Source organism: Rattus norvegicus, chromosome 18 (assembly GCF_036323735.1).
Source record: "Rattus norvegicus strain BN/NHsdMcwi chromosome 18, GRCr8, whole genome shotgun sequence".
NCBI lineage: Eukaryota > Metazoa > Chordata > Mammalia > Rodentia > Muridae > Rattus > Rattus norvegicus.
In genome coordinates this window covers 30,713,369-30,735,252 of record NC_086036.1, presented here as the reverse complement: position 1 = coordinate 30,735,252, position 21,884 = coordinate 30,713,369, and the positions used below count along the sequence as shown (strand labels likewise).

The window sequence follows — 21,884 nt, the reverse complement described above, 5'->3', positions numbered from 1 at the left end:
ATTAACTCAGGCTTTTGCAGAGGAGAGGACTCAGGTGTGATTCCCAGCACCGACATCATGCAACTCACAGAGGCCTGTAACTCCAGTTCCAAGGGGTCTGATGCCATCTGACCCACATACATGTGATACCCAGAGACTCATGTAGTTGTGTGTACACAGACACACAAAATACATATTAAAATTCAGTTATTAAAATTTTAAAACTGTTAACTCCGTTGAGTACACTGGATCAATTTTTCTCATAATGGCTGGAAGGGCCATCTAAGACCAAAGTTACTCATAAGCCAGGAAACTGATAGTAGGAGCCGAAAGATAACCTGCCTTCTGGCTCCCACTTCCTTAGAACTGAGTAGTGGAGCGTGGGGATTCTTGCCTCTAGGTAGCTTTGCTCTGGTTTGGGCCTACCTACTCAGTGCCCAGAGAGTACCGGTGGCACTGTCCAGTACACTCTGAGGCTACATCTGGAAATGCAACAATCTGATGGCTGTCCGTGAGCACTCAGAACTGCCTCCATGACTGGCACTCTATAAAAGGACAGGTGGAAACACTGAGATCCACTCTGGAGCAACAAATGTGCTCGAGGCTGGAGGATGACAGCTGCAGCACACAGGGGCCAAGGCGGCTGCAGAAGTCTCTGCAGCTCCACCAGCACCAAGGACCCGCTTGTCTTTCCACAGTGATTGAAGGCAAGCAACTGCAGTCTGACATCCAGAGTGCCCGAGTGACCTCCTTGTGCACAGACCCAGGGGATCTCGGGAGTACAAGTCTCACCCCAGCCTCAGCACTGTTAGACATACAACCTCACCCAGTACCCTGAGTCAACGGTTCATCACTTAGGATCAAATGAGAAAACTTAAAACAGCATTCCACACAAAGCAAGGCATGTGGCGAAACCTAACAACTGATTTATGTGATGCCAGTGCTACTCAAAGTCACATCCCCATCCACTTCAGCAACACTGGCCATTGCCCCCAGAGCTGGGAATCTGGACAGAGACCACTGAACTCAGGGCCTATTCAAGTAGAGTGGAAGGCTATGTGTAGAGTTGCAGAGCACTCGTCTAGCATACATTGGACCAGGGTTCAGTTCCCAGCATCAACACACACACACACACACACACACACACACACACACACACACACACACACACACACACACACAGCTCTACAGCCATTCAAGAGAGTTCAAGAAACTAGTAGTTCCAGCCTGAGACCTCAACCACTGAACATCAGCTCTGAGAGTGAGGCACAAAGACTTGCCCAGGTCCCCTGGAGGTTGAGGAGACAAAGGGCCCTGTAAAGAGTTCAGCAGTGATCTTAACAAATTCAAGTGTATTAAAGAGAGAGCCCACCAGTTATCAGAATGTAATGCTAAAAATGACTCTGTTCTGGAAAGGATGCTCCAGTTCAATTTAGAACCTTCCTCACCAGCTCATAAAAATAGCATCATCTACCTCTTAGGTTTTTGTTTTGTTTTGTTTTTTTGGTTCATTTTTTTCGGAGCTGGGGACCGAACCCAGGGCCTTGCGCTTCCTAGGTAAGCGCTCTACCACTGAGCTAAACCCCCAGCCCCTACCTCTTAGTTTTAATGCAAAGACTAAGGGCAACAACTTGGCTTAGCAAAGTGCACTAACTTGATCAAGGAATGCCAGATATTGCAAACTGAAGGCAACAAGAGCCACGGCACTGGTGGACAGGCACAGCCGCACTGAAACCCAAGTGGGTCCTGAAGAGATTGCCAGCTGCAGGGGCAGGTGTGATCCCCATGAATTAGCTCCCTACTTTGGCTTGGCAACTGAGATTGCCATCACGGCTTGGGAACCCATGTTCTAGAATGCCCCCCCCACCTCCGGCGAGTGTGCACATAAACTCTGGGTGACCTGAACCAATTGTGGGGAGAAAGAAACTGATGACTCAAATCATCTGCGCGTGCCTCCGTTTCCCTCGATAATAAAGCCCCTGGTTAGGCTTCGATGGGGTGGCGCTTCCTGGGCAGGGCACTCAGCAACAGAAGCAACAATGAATGATCGACCAGTCGAACGCAACCATGTGGGCTGCGGACCATCCTTGGCAGCAGCTGCTGGGGTTTAAAAAAAAAAAAAAGCATGCTTCTCAGCAAGCAGCTGGACCAGGGCTGGGATGCTCCCACAAGCAGAGGGGGTTGTTCCCTCTTGGGCTCGCAGGAGCCTGAGCCCGGAGCTCTGGCCGGAGAGCCGGAGCCGAAGCGGCCACAGGAGCGCAGAGGCCCCGCTGCGCTGGGCCCGGCGGGGGCGGCGGAGGCGGAAGAGGGGGGAGAGGGGGGGGCGGCCGGAGCGCGGTGGGGATGTTTAAAGGAAATTTACAATCATTTCCTCTCTGTGGTTTGGTGACAAATCAACAACATCCTGTTCTTTTGTGAGACTCCGGGCGCCTGCGAGGCGGGGGCAGCACTGGGCTCTTAAAGAGACAGGCATAGGCCCCTCCCTCCCCCCACCAGCCCTTCCCCGTGGGTTCCCCCAGCTCACCCCAAATCTCTACCTCCAGCCTCCCCTAGGCGCCGCCTCAGAACAAGAATGGCCAAGCTCTTGTTCCTGGGGCTCCTGGCCACGGCCCAGATTGTACCCCTTCTTTTGCATCGTGCCCCGCTCCAAGGTCCGTGGGGGAACATTGGCCAACCCCACTAATGGTTGTTGCATCCAGGGACAATGTCCACAGAGGAGCATCCAGGGTCGCCCCTCCCCAATCAGACAGCTGTGCTTGACGAATCTTGGACCTCTGGGTACTTTTTTTTTTTTTTATCCCTTCTACCAATCCCCTTTCCTCAAATTTTCCAGCCCCGGACCTGTAGATTTATGTCTAAAATGTCGATGTGCACACACAAGGTTTATAAAACGCCAAGGCAGAGAGAGACTTTCCAAGCTGTAGCAGTAATGAGAATCAGATGCCTAGGACTAGGGGGAAAATATACAAAAACACTCAACTGCCCTCCTGGGATTTCGTTCACTCAGTCACTTAGTGATTATTTCTTTTACTAAGTGCTGGTCATCACTCTGCCCCACTGTACAATAGTAAAGTCTGGGACAGGGCCCTTGACCCCAGGATGCCTGCATCTTTATGGCTTTTAAGGATGGATGATAAGGAAGGATTTTAAGGTAGGTGGACTATTTCACACCTATGCACTAAGATCAGAACAGACTGTTCTGAGTAAGAACACGGAGGGGTTTGGTCAGCTCACTGGAGACTTAAGGCCCTATCCCTAAAGAACAGAGTTGAAGGTCCAAGCAGTACTGTTAGGAAAGAGCTGGAAGGGAGGCAGTATTTCAGCCCATCACCACCTGAAGGACACTCCCAGGGGCTCCCGGGCCTCTTGGTATCCTCTCTGGATGCTAATTAAAACTCTCAAAAGAGTAATGTCCAAAACCTTGGTCTCCTTGGCTGAGGCTGTACCCAGGACTTAAGAGTTTGATCTCCAGCACTGACTTGATTCCCGGGGTACATACTATGAACAAGGGGTGGGGTCACTGGATCCTTTTGTCTCTTTCCCATTGTGGCCATAATGAATAAATCTTAAAAAAAAAAAAAAACTATTAGTTTGACAGTTTTAAGGACAACTAACCTAACTTGTGACCCCAAGTTAGTTCAACCATACCTCAAAAAACAAAACTACTAGCCCACCTGAGATGTAAGGAATCAGAGTTCCTGGTAAGGAAGCCTAGACACTGCAGGAAGACTCAGGGGACATGCCGCAATCCAGAAAAGTGATGTCATAAGTCTTTAATCCAGCACCCAGGAGGTGGAGGCAGGGGGATACCTGAGTTCAATGCTAGTTTGCTCTACATAGCAAATCCCTGCTTTGCCAGGGCAATACAGTAAGACAATATCTCAAGAGGGTAGGGAGGCATACACACACGGGGAAGGGGTGGGGATAAGAACCAAGGGCAGACAATCTTTAGTTTGGGTTTCAAGGCAGCTGGGCCCTGCGTCCTTAGCATCATACATAGTTCATCTAATTTAACTTACAAGAAAAACTGCCCAATAAGAAAAGCAGAGCAATTATTCTCACTTTTCAGATGAGCACACAGGTAAAAGGAGAAAGCCGAACTTGGTCAAGGGCAGGTTAGCTAGTAAGTCCTTGAAGAGGTGAGGTGGGTTTCAGGTGAAGAGCTTAGTTTGGTTTTGGACCCCTGGACTCAAAGGACTGAGGTACATGTTTTACATATCAAAGCAGACCAGGCCTCCAGGTTCTCCCAGAATCCCCAGTCCCCACTTGGCATACCCTGCCCCCAACCCTGAACTTTCCCGTCCAGGGGCTGGGCTGCCCTTCCCCCAGAGGCTCTTCCCTATATAATCCAGACATTTTTGTGTACAGTGGGTGTGCTCTGGTGGGCTCAACCCCACCCCCACCCCACCCCCCTCTGCAAGCGGGGCCCTTTTTCTTTTTCTTCCCCCATCCCCAAGGCAACTTCTGTGGCTCAGTCCTTGGGGCAGTGAGTAGTTTCCCAATAGACCTGCCTTTAATATAGTCTAACGTGACTTGAATTGGTTTATTTCACCTGTGGAAAAATAACCTATCAGGGTTGAGTCTCGGCCACTCCTATGTAATGGAGGTCAGGGACTGTGTCCTGGAGGCCGGGATGGTAGTCCAAAGTGACTGAGGGCAGCCCTAAGATAACAGTCTTCTTTGCCTCCTGCTGATTCTCCGGTTCTTCTGAGATGATTCCCACAAACCCTGAGGATCTGCTTCAGTCAGAGAAACCATTTGGCAGAGCACAGAGAGGAAACTGCCGGGATGCTCCTGCAATAGGACACTGTAGCCCTTTACATCTCCCCACTGGAGGCCACTGGAGGCCCTGTCACCCAGTCACCACCTTCCCATTTGTTCAGTTGCCTGAGGCAGGATCCAGGGGAGGGTGTGGTGTAAGCATGAGCTGGGGGAAGTTCCCTAGGGAAGGAAATGTCCCATTAAGGCAGAGATTGGAAGAAAAGGAAGCCATCTGAGTAGGTTGGTGCTGGTAAAAGCTAAAGAGAGGCTGGTGTGGTGCTGTCCGCCTTTGATTCCAGCACTTCTGGGTCCAACCTGGTCTCTAGGTGAGTTCCAGACTAACCAGATTGAAGATGTAAGATCCTGTAAGAATAAATATCCGGAAAGAGTCCTACTAACCAGAAGGAAACCAGGAAGGCTGAGAGGCAGGAGGACCATGAGTTTGAAACCAGCGTGAGCTAGCTATAGGAGGGGAGGAAAGAAGCCCAAGATGGACGAGTACAGAACAGGATCTTCCTCCAGTGTTTAGGAAGCACTGCAGGACACAAGGCTGGAGAGCATAAACTGGAAACAACACTCTATAGGGCTGGCTTCGAACTCACAGAGCCACGCCCAGACCACTGTATATGTTTGCTCTCAGCTTTAATCTCCATATTATCTAAAGTATAGCAATAGGTTGTATGGTAATTATATAAGGGCAATGCTGGGCCAGACTGACGGTTTTTTTTTTTCTTTTTTCTTTTTTCTTTTTTTCGGAGCTGGGGACCGAACCCAGGGCCTTGCGCTCGCTAGGCAAGCGCTCTACCACTGAGCTAAATCCCCAACCCCAGACTGACGGTTTTTAATAAGAGCACTTGCTTTGCCTGCCTGACTACCTGCATCCCATCCCAGGAACCCTTAACAAACTGGATGTGCTGGCATTCCTCTGTAACCCCAGCACTCCTACGGGGCGATGGGGAGCAGGAAACCCAGGCCTGAGAAGCTGGGAGGCCAGCAGACCTCAGTAGGCAGAGCAGTGGAAGCAAGAGACCCTTCCTAGACAAGGCAAAAGGAGACAAGGAACAGCCTCCGGAAAGTTGTCCTTTGACCTCCGCACTCTTGGAACAGCAGATATGCGTGCAGGCAGACACATAAATAAATACAGTATACTTTGTTATTTTTGTTTTGTTTGAAACTCATCTCCTGTAGCCTAGGCTGCCATTTGAACACCTGTGTCAGAGTCCCCCTGCCTCTACAGAGTGCTGAGATTACTGCACACCACACCATACCTAGTTGCATGTGGAAGTGCCACTTCCTATCCCAACCTCAGGGCCTCTCCAGGCCTCAGTGCCTTAGCTAGAAAGTGTGAACAAAAATCTACTTATTCTCAAATCTGGATACAAATTACACTCACAAGGAGTAATATCCAAAAACACCGGGGATCGAACCCAGAGCTTTGTGTGTGTTAAACAAGCACTCTACTGTGATGAAATAAATCTTTTTAAAAACTTTTAAAATGGGGTTGGGGATTTAGCTCAGTGGTAGAGCGCTTGCCTAGGAAGTGCAAGGCCCTGGGTTCGGTCCCCAGCTCCGGAAAAAAAAAGAACCAAAAAAAAAAACTTTTAAAATTTAAAATTTTATGTGTAAGAGTTTTGCCTGCTCAGTGTCTGGTGCTTCTGGAGACCAGAAGAGGGCATAAGATCTGAAGATCCGGAGTTACAGAGGGGCTGCTGCCATATGGGCTGGGAATTGAACCCAGGTCCCGTGGGAAAGCAGCCAGTCCTTTTAACCCCTAAAGCATCTCTCCAGCCCCATGTACTATGAGGAAATAAATCTTAAAAGTGGAAGCATCAAACTGAGGCTGGGCCCGGAAGCAATCATGTGGAGTTAACCCTTTGAGACCACTTCTTAAAAGTCTCCAGCTAAGCGTAAGGGCTCTCCCATGTCTGCCACAGACTTCATTCTTATAGACAGTATCTTACCATAGTCTAACCTTCGATGTCCCAAGAAGAGTTCTGGATCCCAGAAGGCAGACTGAAGAGCTGCTGGCCCCAACAGATGAAAGTTGACAGTGATCATGTGAGAGGTGGCCCAGATGGTCAACACCTAAGTCCAGAAATACATAAAGCTAGAGAGAGAGATGGGAGGGTATGGGGTGGGTCCTGCTTATAACATCATTCACATGGAGAACAGTTTCCTCCAATAAGGAGCAATTAATTTAGCAAATGCATGATCTGGGCCATAGCAAAGCTGCCTGCCACATTGAGTTCCAAGAGGAGGTCAGGTAACTCTGTGATTTCTCCTATTTATCTTTTCTTGTCTCTTCGATTTAGAAATAGCAAAACATCCTGCTTCCAAGCAGAAGCTAAGGAGAGGGAAAACTCAGTGCTTTAGAAGGCCAGTTCTCCCACCTTCTCTGAGCCTTCCTTCCTACTCCCTGAAAACGGAGTGGATGGTAAGAATTAAATGCAGTAATAAAGCCAAGTCCTCAGCCCTGTACCTGGCACATACAGTACTCGGTAATGGCCGGCTTGAGACTCTAAGTACAAGACCCCAGGCAGTTATCAACACCAGCCTTAGTAACTGAGGAGGGAAAGTGAACTGAGCTAACCAGCTCATCAGGGCTGGCACACTGACTTGGTCTCTTGAAGTAAAAGTCATCCAGGGGCCTGTGCTCCCTCAAATCTAATAGTGACTGGGCTATTAGTTATTCAAAGACTATCACCTTTGGCCTGGGAGTGTAGTTCGTTGTTACAGCACACTTACCAGCAGCCTCAAGGAGGCTTGCTAATACCCCCCTCCCCTACCCCCACCCCCACACAGATGGTTTGGTGTAGTTCACACCTTTAATCCAGCACCAGAGACAGAGGCAGATAGATCTCTGAGTTTGAGGCCAGTCTGGTCTATGTAGGGAGTTTCAGGATAACCAGGGCTACAAAGTACTACTTACTTGGTAGCTTATATGCTGAGCGCTAGTTGTTACAGACTGACGTAGAAAGATAAAATCTCGGGCTGGAGAGATGGTTCAGTGGTTAAGAGCACCGACTGCTCTTCCAGAGGTCCTGAGTTCAAATCCCAGCAACCACATGGTGGCTCACAACCATCTGTCATGGGATCCGATGCCCTCTTCCGGTGTGTCTGAAGACAGCTACAGTGTACTCATATACAAAATAAAATAAATAAATCTTAGAGAGATAAAATCTCTTCGCTGCTCCCACAGGGGCCTGACCAGCTTAGAATCCTCCCTCCCCAAATCCTTTAAATAGTGATTGCTTTGCTTTTTTTCTTTCTCCTTTCCTCCCCTCCCCCCACCCTTTCTTTCTTAAAAGCAAATGAACAAACAAACAAACACCTGCTACCTCCTTCCCAATTTAGTTTGGAGAAAGTTTCTGAGGATGGAGGGTTTAAACTGACGACCATTAACAGCATAACAAAGCAAAAGCGATTTTCCAGGTCGCCAGCCAACCCTAGAGCACTACTATTTAAAACTGCTCAGGGGGAAGGACTAGAAGGGTTTGCTCCTGGCTGGTGGGGAAGTGGAGAGAACGCCCATTTTTACAGTCAGCGAAACCAGTAAACATCATCACACCACAGCCTGGCTTGTGCACGGACATTTTAAATAGTTTTCGTGTGAAATGCAGACTTGGGGGAAGAAAGTTCCCATTTGCCAAAATCATAGCCGAAAGGTTCTCTTTGGTTTCAGATTCGGGGAACCTGGATCCCTGCTCAGGCTTCAGCGGGAGATCTGCTGAAATATAACTCTTAAATATTGTCTAAAGCCACTGAGCATGCACACACACATACATGGGGGCAGGGAGACAGAGACACAGGCGCACATAAATATGGGGCAGGGGTTGGGGGAGGGAGACGGGGAGTCAGAGACAGAAAAAGCTCCTTTTCCCAGCCATGCATACAGCTTTACTGATTGTCATCATTCCTGGTGATCCCCAGTGCAGACCGCCTGGGGACAGGCACCTTGAAGGAGGTCTTTCTAGTACCAATGCTCTCTGGGATCATCTTTGCTGTGAAGGAGCCTGGGACAATGAAGTGTTGTGGAAATCTTGTAGGTAGAGAGGATTTCTCATCTCTCCATCTTGCTGCTACCCCTGTCAACATCATCATCATCAACAACAACATCATCATCAATCATTGTTGTTGTTGTTACTAGAGACAGGGTGTTTTCCACATAGCCCTGGATGTCCTGGTTCACTATCAAACCAGTCTGGCCTCATAGGTCTGCCTCCTGAGTGCTGGAATTACCAGTGTCCACCACCAGACCAGGCTCCATCTGATCTCCAGTACACTGTTCCCGGACTCCCGCATCCCATAGTAACTGGGTACAGCCTCAAAATCCCAATAAAGCCTTTGCTTTTATTTGGGCTTTCTTCCTTTCTTTCTGTTTTGTTTTTTAAACAAGGTCTTACTGTGAAGCTCTGTCACTCGCTCTGTAGCTGGGGGTAGGGGTAGGGAGCTGCTAACTTACAATAATCCTCCTGCCTCTGCTTCTCCAGTGTTGAGATTCAGACATGCACCAGGAGGGCCAGCCTATTTCTGGTTTGCTTATTTGATTTATTTGCTACTATGCCCAGACTGGTCTTGAGATCAGAGCAATCTTCCTGCCTCTGCTTCTTAAATAGTGAGATTTCAGCACGAGCTACCCCAAGTCCAGTAGATTTCCTTTAACCTCCTGACTCGGCATCTCCCAGGGCCCTGCCAAACCACACAAAGGCACTCGAAGAGCACAGATGGCTCGGCTTACGATGGCTCAACTGTTACTTCAAGCTACAAGATGGTCTAAAGCAATATTATATTTCTACCCAAAAAAGTAGACAGCATATCCCCTCTTTTCTAATTTAAACCTTTCCTGGCTATCAATAGGCAGACAGATCCTCTTGTGACACTGGGAAGCTTGCAGCAAGCCAGGGAGGTAGTACTGTGCTGCTGTGACGTTCAGTGAACTGTATTAAATGTGCTTTTAATATCCAGTGGGTTTATGGGGATAGAAACCCCACCATAAACTTGGAGCCTACATATTTTTCAGTTTTTCCAAGCAACACTGATTCCAGAATTTAAATTAAAAAAAGAAAAGCAGTAGAATGTTTTTCAAAGTAATAAAACATTAAAAAATGTGGGTTGGGGATTTAGCTCAGCGGTAGAGCGCTTGCCTAGCGAGCACAAGGCCCTTGGTTCGGTCCCCAGCTCCGAAAAAAAAAAAAAAAAGAAAAAAAAACATTAAAAAATTAGAACTATAGTTTCTGGGGTTTTGTTTTTGTTTTTGTTTTTCAAGACAGGGTTTCTCTGTGTGGCCATGGCTGTCCTGGAATTCCCTCTATAGACCAGGCTGCCTGCCTCTGTCTCCCCACTGCTGGGATCAAACAGGTGCACCACCACTTCCTGGCAAGAGAAATTAAAAAACAAAAATTAGCCAGGTGGTAGTGGCTCACAACTTTAATTCCAGTACTTGGAAAGCTGAGGCAGGTGGATCTCTGTGAGTCCAAGGCTATCCTGGTCTACACCTGGTCTACATGAGTTCCAAGACAGCCAAAACTGCACAGAGAACCCATCTTGTCTCAGAAAAATAAACAAATAAATTTTTTTCTAAGAGAAATGAAAAAGGCTCAAGAATTCAACATTAAGGGGAAAAGAAATTCTATTTTAGAAGATCTGTTGTTTTATAAGAAGAAATTCTGACCTGCCAGGTAGGGATGTAGCTCAACAGAGCTTGCTTTGTAGGTCAAGGCTCTAGTCTGGTCCTCAGCACCCCAAGAAAGAAAGGGAAAAAGATACCCCAGTGACCGGACCCCTTACCATACCAGCTTCTGCTAGGTCCTGCCTGCCTGGCTCTTGCTGTCTGTCCCTTGGCATCCAAATGTTTTCCTCATTTCCTTGCAGGTTTCCTTGAGCTAAGTCCTCCAGTAGGTTCCTACAAAGAGAAAGGCAGGTGGTAAATTTCTCAGACCTTCATATCTGAAAATGACTTTCTTTTCATTCCTTAATTTTTGCTTTCATTTACTCCTCTCCTCCTCCTCCTCCTCCTCCTCCTCCTCCTCCTCCTCCTCCTCCTCCTCCTCCTCCTCCTCCTCCTCTTCTTCTTCTTCTTCTTCTTCTTCTTCTTCTTCTTCTTCTTCTTCTTCTTCTTCTTCTTCTTTTGAGGCAGTCTCAAACAGTCTGCCCACCTTAGCTTGGAGTAGACAGTACACTAGGCTCGTGCTCCTGAATCTGGAATTCTTCATATTTTGATTGACTCACAAGGCACAGAATTCTAAATCTTATTTTCCTGGCTTGACCACCTCTGTTCCCAAGAAGTATGAGGGTCCCAAGTGTCCAGGTCTTTGAATAACAGGTTTCTTTTGTGAGCCATCATGAGAGGGCTGGGAACAGAACCAGAGTTCTCTGCAAGAGCTACAAGCATGCTTAGCTGCCCAGCTATCTCTTGAGTCCCTCTTTTTGTACAGAACAAATACCCCCCCCCCATTCAGACTATACCTGTAAAAACAATGGGGTCATTATTCTGGATCATCAAGGAGACTTCCCTGCCAGTCACCTACCCCTGCATACACACTGAGGGTAAGTGGCTTCATCTCTTAGGAGCTTCCCACAATACCTGGTGTGTATCACATGTATTTACCCCATATTATCACTGTCTGTTTATACGGTTGGCTCTTCTGATAGATTCTGAAGCAATTAATAGCCATAGGGAGTGACACTCTATAAATATGTGTAGAAAAACATGAATGAATGAATGAATGAATGGTCATTGAGAATTTTTTTTACTGTCTTTTTAAATGTATACATACCTTAATTAGGGTTACTATTGCTATGATGAAACTCCATGATCAGAAGCAGCTTGGGGAGAAAGGGGTTTATTTCACTCACACTTCCATTTAATAGCTCATCATCAAAAGTAGTTAGGGCAGGAGCCCAAGCAGGGCAGGAACCTGGAGACAGGAGTTGGCTGATACAGAGGCCATGGAGGGGTGCTGCTTACTGGCATGCTCCCCATGACTTGCTCGGCCTGCTTCCTTATAGAACCCAGAACCACAAGTCTAGGGATGGCACCAACCACATTAGACAACCTTCCTCCACCAGTCACTAATTAAGAAATTTTCTACAGACTTGCCTACAGCCCAGTCTTATGGAGACATTTCTCCCTCCTCTCAGATGACTATAGCTTGTGTCAAGTTGATCTAAAATTAGCCAGCATGGTATGTCATGTGCATCATGTGTTTGCATGTGTGGCTATGTGTTTTGTGGAAGCCTGAGATTATCATCTGGACTCTTACTCAATAGTGATCCATCTTCTTGAGGAAGGTCTCTCAGGTGAGCCCAGAGCTCTCTGATACAGCTTGTTTGGCCAGCCAGTTTGCTCTGGAGGAGATCCTGTTTTCACCTTTCAGGAGCTGGAATTACAGGCAAGCCACCATGGCCACCCAGTATCAATGTGGGTTCTGCCTCTGAGATCACCTGGTCCTCACATGTCACCTCAAGTGCTGAAACCACAGGGCGACTTCTCCAGCATGCACATGTGTGAATTTTGTACGTATGTATGTTTTGCCTACATGTATATCTGTGCACCACACATGCGCCTAGTGCCCTCAGAGCCCAAAGATTGTGTTAGATTCCCCTGGAACGGGAGTGGCAGATAGTTGTAAGCTGCCATGTACTGCTGGAAGCAAACCCACGTCCTTAATAAAAGCCAGTGCTGCGTCATCGCTCCACCCTGCCCCACCCTGGTTATTTTTTATTTATTTATTTATTTATTTTTTGGTTCTTTTTTTCGGAGCTGGGGACGGAACCCAGGGCCTTGCGCTTCCTAGGCAAGCGCTCTACCACTGAGCTAAATCCCCAACCCCCACCCTGGTTATTTTTATTGGCATATATTCATCACATATTGATGGCTTCATTAAGACGTGTTCATAAAGTATATCACGTACTGTGAAGTTTGTTTATTTTTGTTTGTTTGTTTTTTGTTTTCAATTAAGTGATACAATTGAGTACCAAGCATAGCAACACATGCTGGAAGACTGAAGCAAAAGCACGGAGTTCAACAACAGCCTGGGCTACACCTCTTAATAAAAAAAATCTGAAGATATAATCTATGGTAAAGCATTTGATAAATATGCTTACCAGCGCATGGTCCTTCCAAATTCAGTGGGAGGAAAAGGACTGCTCTGGGGGAGAGAAATGCCACGTCAAGAGCACGAGACAGGGCTGGAGAGATGGCTCAGTGGTTAAGAGCACCGACTGCTCTTCCAGAGGTCCTGAGTTCAATTCCCAGCAACCACATGGTGGCTCACAACCATCTGTAATGGGATCTGATGCCCTCTTCTGGTGTGTCTGAAGACAGCTACAGTGTACTCACTCTACAGTGTACTCACATAGGTAAAATAAATAAAATTCCTTAAAAAAAAAAAAAAAGAGCACAAGAGAGAAATGCCACGTCAAGAGCACAAGAAACGCTGTTTCTTTTTCAGTATCCGTCTTCTGTGAGCACAGGGACCAATCCTGCTCTACTCACTGCTGTTCTCACCAGACAGTAAAAGAGGCAATGGAAGACCTGCCTGATCTAGATAGAGGGTTCCAGACCAGCGCCACATCGTGAGACCAGGTTTCAGAAAAGGAAGAAAGCAAGGGAGGGGAAGAAGCAGGGAGGGAGGGAGGGAGGCAGGCAGACTGGTTAATGCGTTAGTGAAGAGGTGTATATCTCAATGGTAGAGCATTTGCCCAGCTTGCATTCAGGGTACTGGGTTGGATTCATACGGCCACCCTCTTGTCCCCAAACAAGAAAGCTGAACGAACACCTAATGCAAACAAACCTTATGTGTGACAGCACGTCTGAGGAGATAGCTTAGTATGGAAGCATAGGACTTATGTTCTCCGGCCACCATGGAAAAGTCAGGTGTGCAGTCTGCAGCTGCAATCCTGGTGCCGCGGAGGCAGAGGCGAGCCAAGCTCTGGAGCCAACCAGTCTGCCTGAGTCAAGAAGCTATAGTTCAGAGAGACCCTACCTCAAAAGATACAGTGAGGAGTGATCAAGGAAGATACATCATGTCAACTCTAGCCTCCACACGTAAGCACAGACGCATGTGTATGCACTGGCATGTATAGGAATATATATATATATATATATATATATATATATATATACAGCAAACACACTCACACATACACACACACATGCACACACAGAAAATCCAGCAGACATAAACATCCCTATAATGTCTGACCATCCTGGGAAAAGGGGTTCCTAATGAAAACCCAGCTCAGCTCTTCCCTTCCTACTCCTACCTCAAATAGTCAACCAGAATTGTCCCTCAATGCTCCCTCCCCCCCCATACGCCCCCCCCACACCGCCACCCACTCCAGACTCAGGCAGAGTCCTTTGATACCAGCACTTTGTTCCCTATGCTTACCTACCTCGCCTCTCCTTCAGGGTCTGTTTTTGGTTGTGACTGCTAGGGACAGAACCAGGGTCTCCCCCACATTGAGCTAGTGCTTGGGTCACTCCGCTGAGTGACAGCCTCAGTCTGAGCCTCTGCTCCAGTCTGTCTCACAGTCACCTGGTCCTCTTGCCTCCACTCCCTCTGCAGATGTCATACTGGCCACCATCTTCCTCCTGCTGGTCCTCCACTGACCCTTTGTCACCCCATTCCTTGCCTTATGTAACCCTATCTCCTTTGCTCCAAGTCACTTTGATCTGTGATTAGTCTTGAAGTATTACTTTTATAACTCCTGTAATACCCAAAAACACATTCTAAGGCTTCTAATTTTTTTCACCTCAAGTTATAGTTCCTCTATATACTTTTAATTCTAGAATTATTATTATAAACCATTTTGCAATACAGTGGATTGAACCCATGGCCTTTTGGGTTCAGAGGCCAAATCCCAGGATTCGTTTTTTGAGACAGGATACTGCTACAAAAGCCTGGGCTGACCTAAAAACTGTCATTTAGTCCAGGCTGCTGCTGAGACTCTGGGTACAGCCCATTACTCCCAGTAAAAATTACCAGTGCTGTCTAGGTTCCCTAAGAACCAATCAGCTCACTTACAGCTCTCATTCTGCTGAGATAAGCTGCTTCCGTGTCTCAATACAATGGAGCTAGTTAGCTGGCTAGTTAGTATACCAAATGTCAAATAACCCTACTTAACCAGGTCACCACTCCAGAACTAGTTTATCTACATTTATTTGTATTTATTTTGGTTTGTTCTGTGAGATGGGAGTCTTCTTTGCCTCTGACTCCCTAGTGCTAGGATTACAGAGATGTACCACCCCGCCAGGCCCAGATCTAGTTTGAATCTTTCCTTCTCTGGACTACCTTCATTAGCAACATCAGGACTTGCTGATCTTCCCAGCTTTGAAAATCTAAGTAGCACTTATTGCAGCCAATTCAACTGTGAGGGGTGCCTTATTCAAGTCACCGAGCTGACTTCATTTGATGTGATCTTCCTCCAGCTAACCTTGGTATTTCTTGATGTGAAGGAGCCCATGATATCCTATGCATTTGTTGATATGTGGCTGCACTGGCTGGTTTTCTGTGTCAACTTGACACAAGCTGAAGTTGTCACAGAGAAAGGAACCTCAGTTGAGAAAAGCGCCTCCGTGAGACCCAGCTGTAAGCACTTTCTCCATTAGTGATCAAGGGGGGGAGGACCCAGCCCATTGTGGGCGGTGCCATCCCTAGGCTGGTGGTCTTGGGTTCTATAAGAAAGCAAGCTGAGCAAGCCAGGGGAAGCAAGCCAGTAAGTAGCATCCCTCCATGGCCTCTGCATCAGTTCCTGTTTCCTGACCTGCTTAAGTTCCTGTCCTGACTTCCTTTGATGATGAACAGCAATGTGGAAAGTGTAAGCTGAATAAACCCTTTCCTCCCCAACTTGCTTCATGGTCATGATGTTTTGTGCAGGAATGGAAACCCTGACTAAGACAATGGGATACAGTCTTGATAGGTGGGCCCTGAGACACTGGAACTCATATTTGGCCCCTAGCTATCCTTAAACTCATGATTCTTCTTCCGTGGCCTCAAGTTAAGTTCTTGGACTACAAGTATGTGTTACCACTAGGCCTGACCTTTATTTACTGATTAACTGACACTGCACAGTCCAGGTTAGCCTTGAACTAGTAACCATTCTCCTGCCTCAGTTTTCTAAGTATTAGAATTAGAGGCACAAAGAGTCAAAATGTCCTTTTCTGGCCATGTTAAAATGCAAACATGATAGACAGTGAGGAGAGCTGCCTCCAGGAACAGACAGTTGGGAAAGACGCTCCAATTCTGGGTCTTTGATTTGAAGTCTGGCCTTGACTCTGTTTTACTCTTTCAGTTATCAAGTCAATTTTAGGAACAGAGAGAGACTTCCCACCAGTCCCTTCCCCTGTATCCACTCTCGGCCACTCAAAACATACTTCTGCAGGCAACAGCTCAAGACTAGCTCTGCATCTCTGGTCCCACTCTGTTGAGTTCCTTCCTCAGCATTCTGGACTCAATGCCCTAAGGTCTGATGGGTTTGTTCTTCGAGCCTCCTGAGCCTTTATTTATTGTCACCACAGCAGTGCAGATGCAGCACCTGGTCACTATTCTTAGGAAGCACTTAAGTACAAGAGTGTAGAATAAAGAACGAATATCTTTCTCCCCACCCAAATCACTACTCCTATGGTTTAAAGGCAGCCAGTTAGCAGCTTCTCCTATGCATTTCCAGAATGCTATCTATGGTTTTAGAAGCACACATGCATGACACACGCACATGCATGCACATGCACAAATATCCCCACTCCTCTACATGTACCAATCAATGCCTTGTTTTTAAATTTCCTAAATAATTAGTCGTCCTCCCCACCCCCCACCCCCGTGCATGTGTGGGTGGGTGTGGTGTAGTCCATGCTGACTTTGAACTCCCGAAGCTCCTAGGATTACAAATGTGGACCATCACACCCCTGCCCTATACAATTAGCCTTGAGCACTTTTCAATACCCATATCTCACAGGTCCTCCACCCAATGCTTAAAGGCCACAGATTTCATCAGCCCCTTCCACATGGGGATCTATTAGTAGGTTGCTAATACTGGAACATTCTAATGAACATCCTTATATACATAGCTCTGTGGACTTGTCTAAGTCTTCAATGTCTCTGATTGCTACATTAGACCAGACAGAAAGAGAATCTTCTCTTTCAGCTCTCTTTCAGGTTCTGCCCTCGGATACTGAGTTCCATAACATATCCACTGACTTACTCACCGGTCAGTATTGGGCCCACCTCCCTCCTCACCTCAAAATAGAAGAAAAGGGGCCCTGGACTGCCTCTTCCTGAACCAGTTCTGTATGCTGTCACAGAGGCAGGCGTCTCCCTTTCTCTGGAAGCACAGAGGAAATCCTGGACATGTGAGAAGAATACTTCAGAAACCAGCTGTGTTCTCAGGTGACCCTGAGAAGGCCCTGAGAAGGAAGGAAAGACGTTTTTGGTTCGTGAGACACAATCCCAGCTGTTTTGTTTTCAATGGGGCTAGAGGGATAAAAATGTGACAAGGAAGACCAGGATCTGTGACAAGCTTTCAGACAGTGGCTGATGTGAACACACAGTCAGCAGTGATGTGGCACTATTGTCCCAGCCCACATCTGTCCACTACAACGTGTCCTTTTGCAGGCCAAGGACAGGATGGACCACAGGAAGCAGGGCTGTGATACTCAGCTCAGGCCAACTCACCATCCCCACCACAACCCCGCCCTGTAGCTCTGACCATACCCAGAGGAGCTACGTAAGAGCCTGGGGTGAAGCTATAGTAGGAACAAAGGCCATGTCTTAGGAGCTCACTGCCCACTCTGGGACCTTCGGCGAGTCATCAAACTATCCTGTCAATAAAAAGCCACGGCAGCAGTCCTTGAGAGCAGGATGTACACTAAGTGCCCAGCACAGGACATGGCATTGCATAAGCAGTCAATAAATCCTTGATATTTGCTTCGGTGCTGCTTCCTTCTGACCTCTCACCCTGTACTAACCCAGAGGAGGTGCTCAGCAAGACGCTCACCACACTCACTGTTAATTTACTCCTTCATTGTTAGTCCTAGAGCTCGAACCAGGGCTGGTGCATGGTAGCCATATGCTGTTCTACCACAGAGCTATATCCCCAGCTCTTTGCGTCCTTTCATTTTGAGACAGGGCCTTGCTAAGTTGCCTCAGCTAGACTTAAACTCCTGCTCTCAGGGGATCCTCTCTACTCGGCTTTCTGTGGTTGCTATAACTTCAGACTCCTGCTAACAAGTTTGGCTTAGTTTTTGTTGTGTTTATTTGTTTGAGACAGGGTCTCACTGTGTATCCCTTGCTGACTGGAAAACTATGTAGACCAGGTTGGTCTCGAACCCACAGAGATCCTCCTCCTTCTGCCTCCCAAGTGCTGTGATTAAAGGCATGTACTACAATACCCAGAAGCTTGAAGGTTTTTGGGTTTTTTTGGGGGGGGCAGGGGTGCATATATGTGAGAAACAGTCATACGCAGACAAAATGGACCTTGAACTTGGTATATAATGAGGATGGCCTTGAACTTCCTGCTTCCACTTACCAAGTGCTAAGATTACAGGTGCTACCATACCTAGTTTATACACCCAAAGCTTCATATATGAAGGCAAATACACTACCAACTGAGCTACAGCCCCAGCTCAGTTCATATTTTTTTGCACCTGCTCCCCCTCTTCTGTCTCCTCCCCCCTTTCCCCCAGAAGTAAGACTATTCTAGGGGGGAAAAAGAATATTCTAGATATTCTTGTCCTGGCTTATTCCCAGCATTGAATCACATAGATAAGTTTGGAGTCAGGGTCTTAGAACACAGACCTTTCCTCAGAATTTCTAAAAAGAAACCCAAGGCCTTAGACTATCAGAGGAATGGGAAAAAAAAAAAAAAGTATTCTCTCGGTGACTATACAGAAAGAGTCCACTATGTCAGAGGGAGAAAGCAGAAGCTGGTTCCCATCATTCCCTCAGCTCCTCACTCACTGCATATGCTCAATCCCCAAAGCATGCCTGCCAACACTGGCCTCCACATCCAGTGTTCAGGACACCACGGAAAAACCAGTGTCCACCTGCACTCAACACTCTCTACTGAACACTTCCATTCACTCTCTAGGTGCCTGTCCTGGATTTTGGTACTCTTTTTCTGTTACTTCTCTTCTATCTGTCTTACAGCTTTAATTTCATCTTCAAAACCCATATGTTGCAGGGAGTTGGAGAGGTGTCTCGGGGTTAAGGGTATTGCTCTTCCAGAGGACCCAGGTTCAATTTTCAGCACCCTGATGGCAGCATACGACCATCTGTAACTCTAGTTCCAGGGTATCTGACACTCTTCTGGCCTCTGTGGGTACCAGGTACACATACATGACGTCTACAGAGACACCTGTGTAAGACTCATACATACAACATAAAATAATAAATTTTTAACAATCCTTACATTCGTAGGTAGAAGTCCTAGTAATTTGTAACTCAGACTGTGACCATACCTATAGGAACTTTCAAGACATAACTGTGTTAAAATGAGGACACCAAGGTGGGGCCCTCAACCAATATGTTTAGTGCCTTTACCACAAGGACTAATCAGAACACAGAGGACGGCCATGTGAAGCTACAAGAGAAGACAGCCATCTAAAACACAAGACGAGTCTCAGGAGAAAGCAATCTGGCCAATGCCCGATTGTAGTCCCCAGAAATGTGAGTTGGTAAGTTTCTGGGTTTTGAGCTTCTCAGTCTGTAGTGTGTTGTTATGGCAATACTGGCAAACCCACTCATCCCTAGGATACAGCCAGTGCTCCTGAGAGTCACCCACATCCACCAACCCCCAAAGCTGTAGCTACATTCCTCTCTCCAACTCCTGCCTCAGGTCAATTTGTCCACACAGAGACCTGGGCACGCCATTCGAACTCCAGTTCCAGATGAACTGTCAGACAATGTCCCCCACCATCCCCCAACACCACATTGCTTTGCTAATTCTTAAACCCAAAGAGGTCTAGAACCACAGAACCATGGAAAGTCGGGCCATCCCCCTTGTTTCACACACACGGCACCCTTACCAAAAAGCAAACCAAGGCAAAACTCAGTCTCCTTCTCCTGAATCCTTGCCCCTTAGCAATACCTTCTGTGTGGCCTCTCTTGAGACTGTGGCCATTGTCCGTGGTTGCTTTGAGACAGGTCACCCTATGCCACCTAGGCTGGCCTCAAACTTGCAAGTCTTCTGCCTCAGTTTACCAAGTGCTACAGATTATACACTAGCACACCCAATATGACCCCATCTGTTCCTTCAGCCCTTTCTCCTCCCTCAATCAATGAAGGGATTTCAGTCCCTTCCAAAATCACCCTTACTATTGCCCAGTGATTTACTTGTATTTTGATTTCTTCTTTTTCCCACAGATATTGGCAAATACTTTGACAGATTTAACTTCTTTCTTCCTTCCTTCCTTCCTTCCTTTCTTCCTTCCTTTCATTCATTCTTTTTTTTTCTTTCTTCCTTTCTTTGAGATAGGTTCTCTCTGCCTGTCCTGGAGCTCACTCTGTAGACCAGGCTGTCCTCAAACTCACAGAGATCCTCCTGCCTCTGCTTCCTGAGTGCTGGGACTGTGAAAAGGAAATACATAAGCCTTGAATTAGCCTAACTAGGGCTGTGCAGCTGTAGCCCCATGGGAACACTTGCCTACCACGTATGAAGACCTGGGTTCGATCCCAGGGACCACATAAACCTGGCATTGGTGGTACATGCCTGTGATCTCACCACTGGGGAACTAGAGGCAGGAGCAGAAGTTCAAGACCATCCTTAACCGAATATGTGGAGTTCAAGGCCAGCCTGGGTCACATGAGATCCTGTGTAATACAAAGAAGTAAAATAAGATAACCCCCTAACTAGAAGCCTGCCTTACTTAGCAAAAGCTTAACCCTGAGTCATAGCAGCCATGGTAACCCACATAGGTCAAACATTCTCAAGCAGAAATAAATGTTTTGTTTTGTTATTTTAGTTCTGTGTTTGAGAAGGTTTTATTATGTACTTTAGACTGGCCTTAGTCTCAAGACTTGCCTGCCTCAGCCTTTGGAGTGCTGGGTTTACAGGTGCAGACAGCACCCCACCAGAAGCAAATTTTAATGCGGTCCTCCAAGGGGAAAACTTCACTAACTTATAAGAGTTAATATTCACCTCTGGAGGGCTACAATTCCAACCCAAGCATCAGAAAAAAAACCATGAAGTTCCCAGAAACAAGCTACACATTAAAAACCACTGAGGTGGGCTTGGTGGTACAGGTTTGTAATCTCAGTTATATAGGAGTGGACAGAAGCAGGAAGATTGAAAGTTCAAGTCCTGCCTAGGCTACAAAGCAAGTTCAAGGCCAGCCAGAGACTGAGACTGTCTCAAGATTGAAAAGTAAAGAGGACTTGGGGCTGGAGAGATGGCCCAGAGGTTAAGAGCACTTGTTTTTGCAGAGGACAGAAGTTCAGTTTCCAGCACCCAGGTCAGGCCACTCACTACCTTCTGTGACTTCAGCTCCAGGGGATCCAACCTCAGTGGGCACCTCCACTCGCAGTATTTATAATATAAGCAAACCAAAGTGTACTACTGTGAACTGAAACGATACGGTTTAGCAGACTTTCAGGATGCACATCCAGAATTATCTGAGTGTAATAAAGAGGCTGAACTTCCCTCTCACTATGTCTGCCCTGTTATCCCTCCAAGGGGAGGCTGCTGTTTGCAGAAGATACAGAAAGGACAGTGGCTGGACTGGTACAGTGCTTGGATAGTGAGAAACTAGAAGCAGAAGTGCTTGCCTATAACGTCAGAAGTGAGAAAGCAGGAGGATCAGACTATCAAAGTCATTTCTGGCTGCACAGTGGTTTCAGGGCTAGCCTGGGCTACATGAGCCCCTTTCTAGAAACAGAAGAAAGGAAGAATGGAAGGAGCAAAGGAAAGAATGGGAGGAGAGTGGATAAGAGGAAAGAGAAGAGGTGAACACAGCCAGCCTGAACTAGGAAACCAGCTCCATTTTCACCCCTGAAAACCGAGGGTGGGAGGAGAGGTATCCCCAAGTTACCAGACCCCTTCTTGACCCCTTCCAATCTACACCTTACACTGGTCCAAGTAAACTTTTATTTTCCAAGATCAGGTTTCACCACATAACCTTAGCTGTTCTAGAATTCACTATGTAGACCAGG

The 21,884-nt window shown here is 47.0% G+C and overlaps 1 protein-coding gene across 1 annotated transcript in view; it reads right to left on the bottom strand.

Annotated features, from left to right (window-relative positions):
* Positions 1-21,884, bottom strand: part of Arhgap26 (Rho GTPase activating protein 26) — a 786,446-nt gene that overhangs the window by 753,795 nt on the left and 10,767 nt on the right. Inside the window, exons 2-3 of the mRNA XM_063277362.1 lie at positions 7,670-10,642; positions 6,702-6,825 (exon numbers count right to left, since the gene is read on the bottom strand). The gene's annotated coding sequence lies outside the window, so the exon portion shown is untranslated. The remainder of the gene's footprint in view (positions 1-6,701; positions 6,826-7,669; positions 10,643-21,884) is intronic.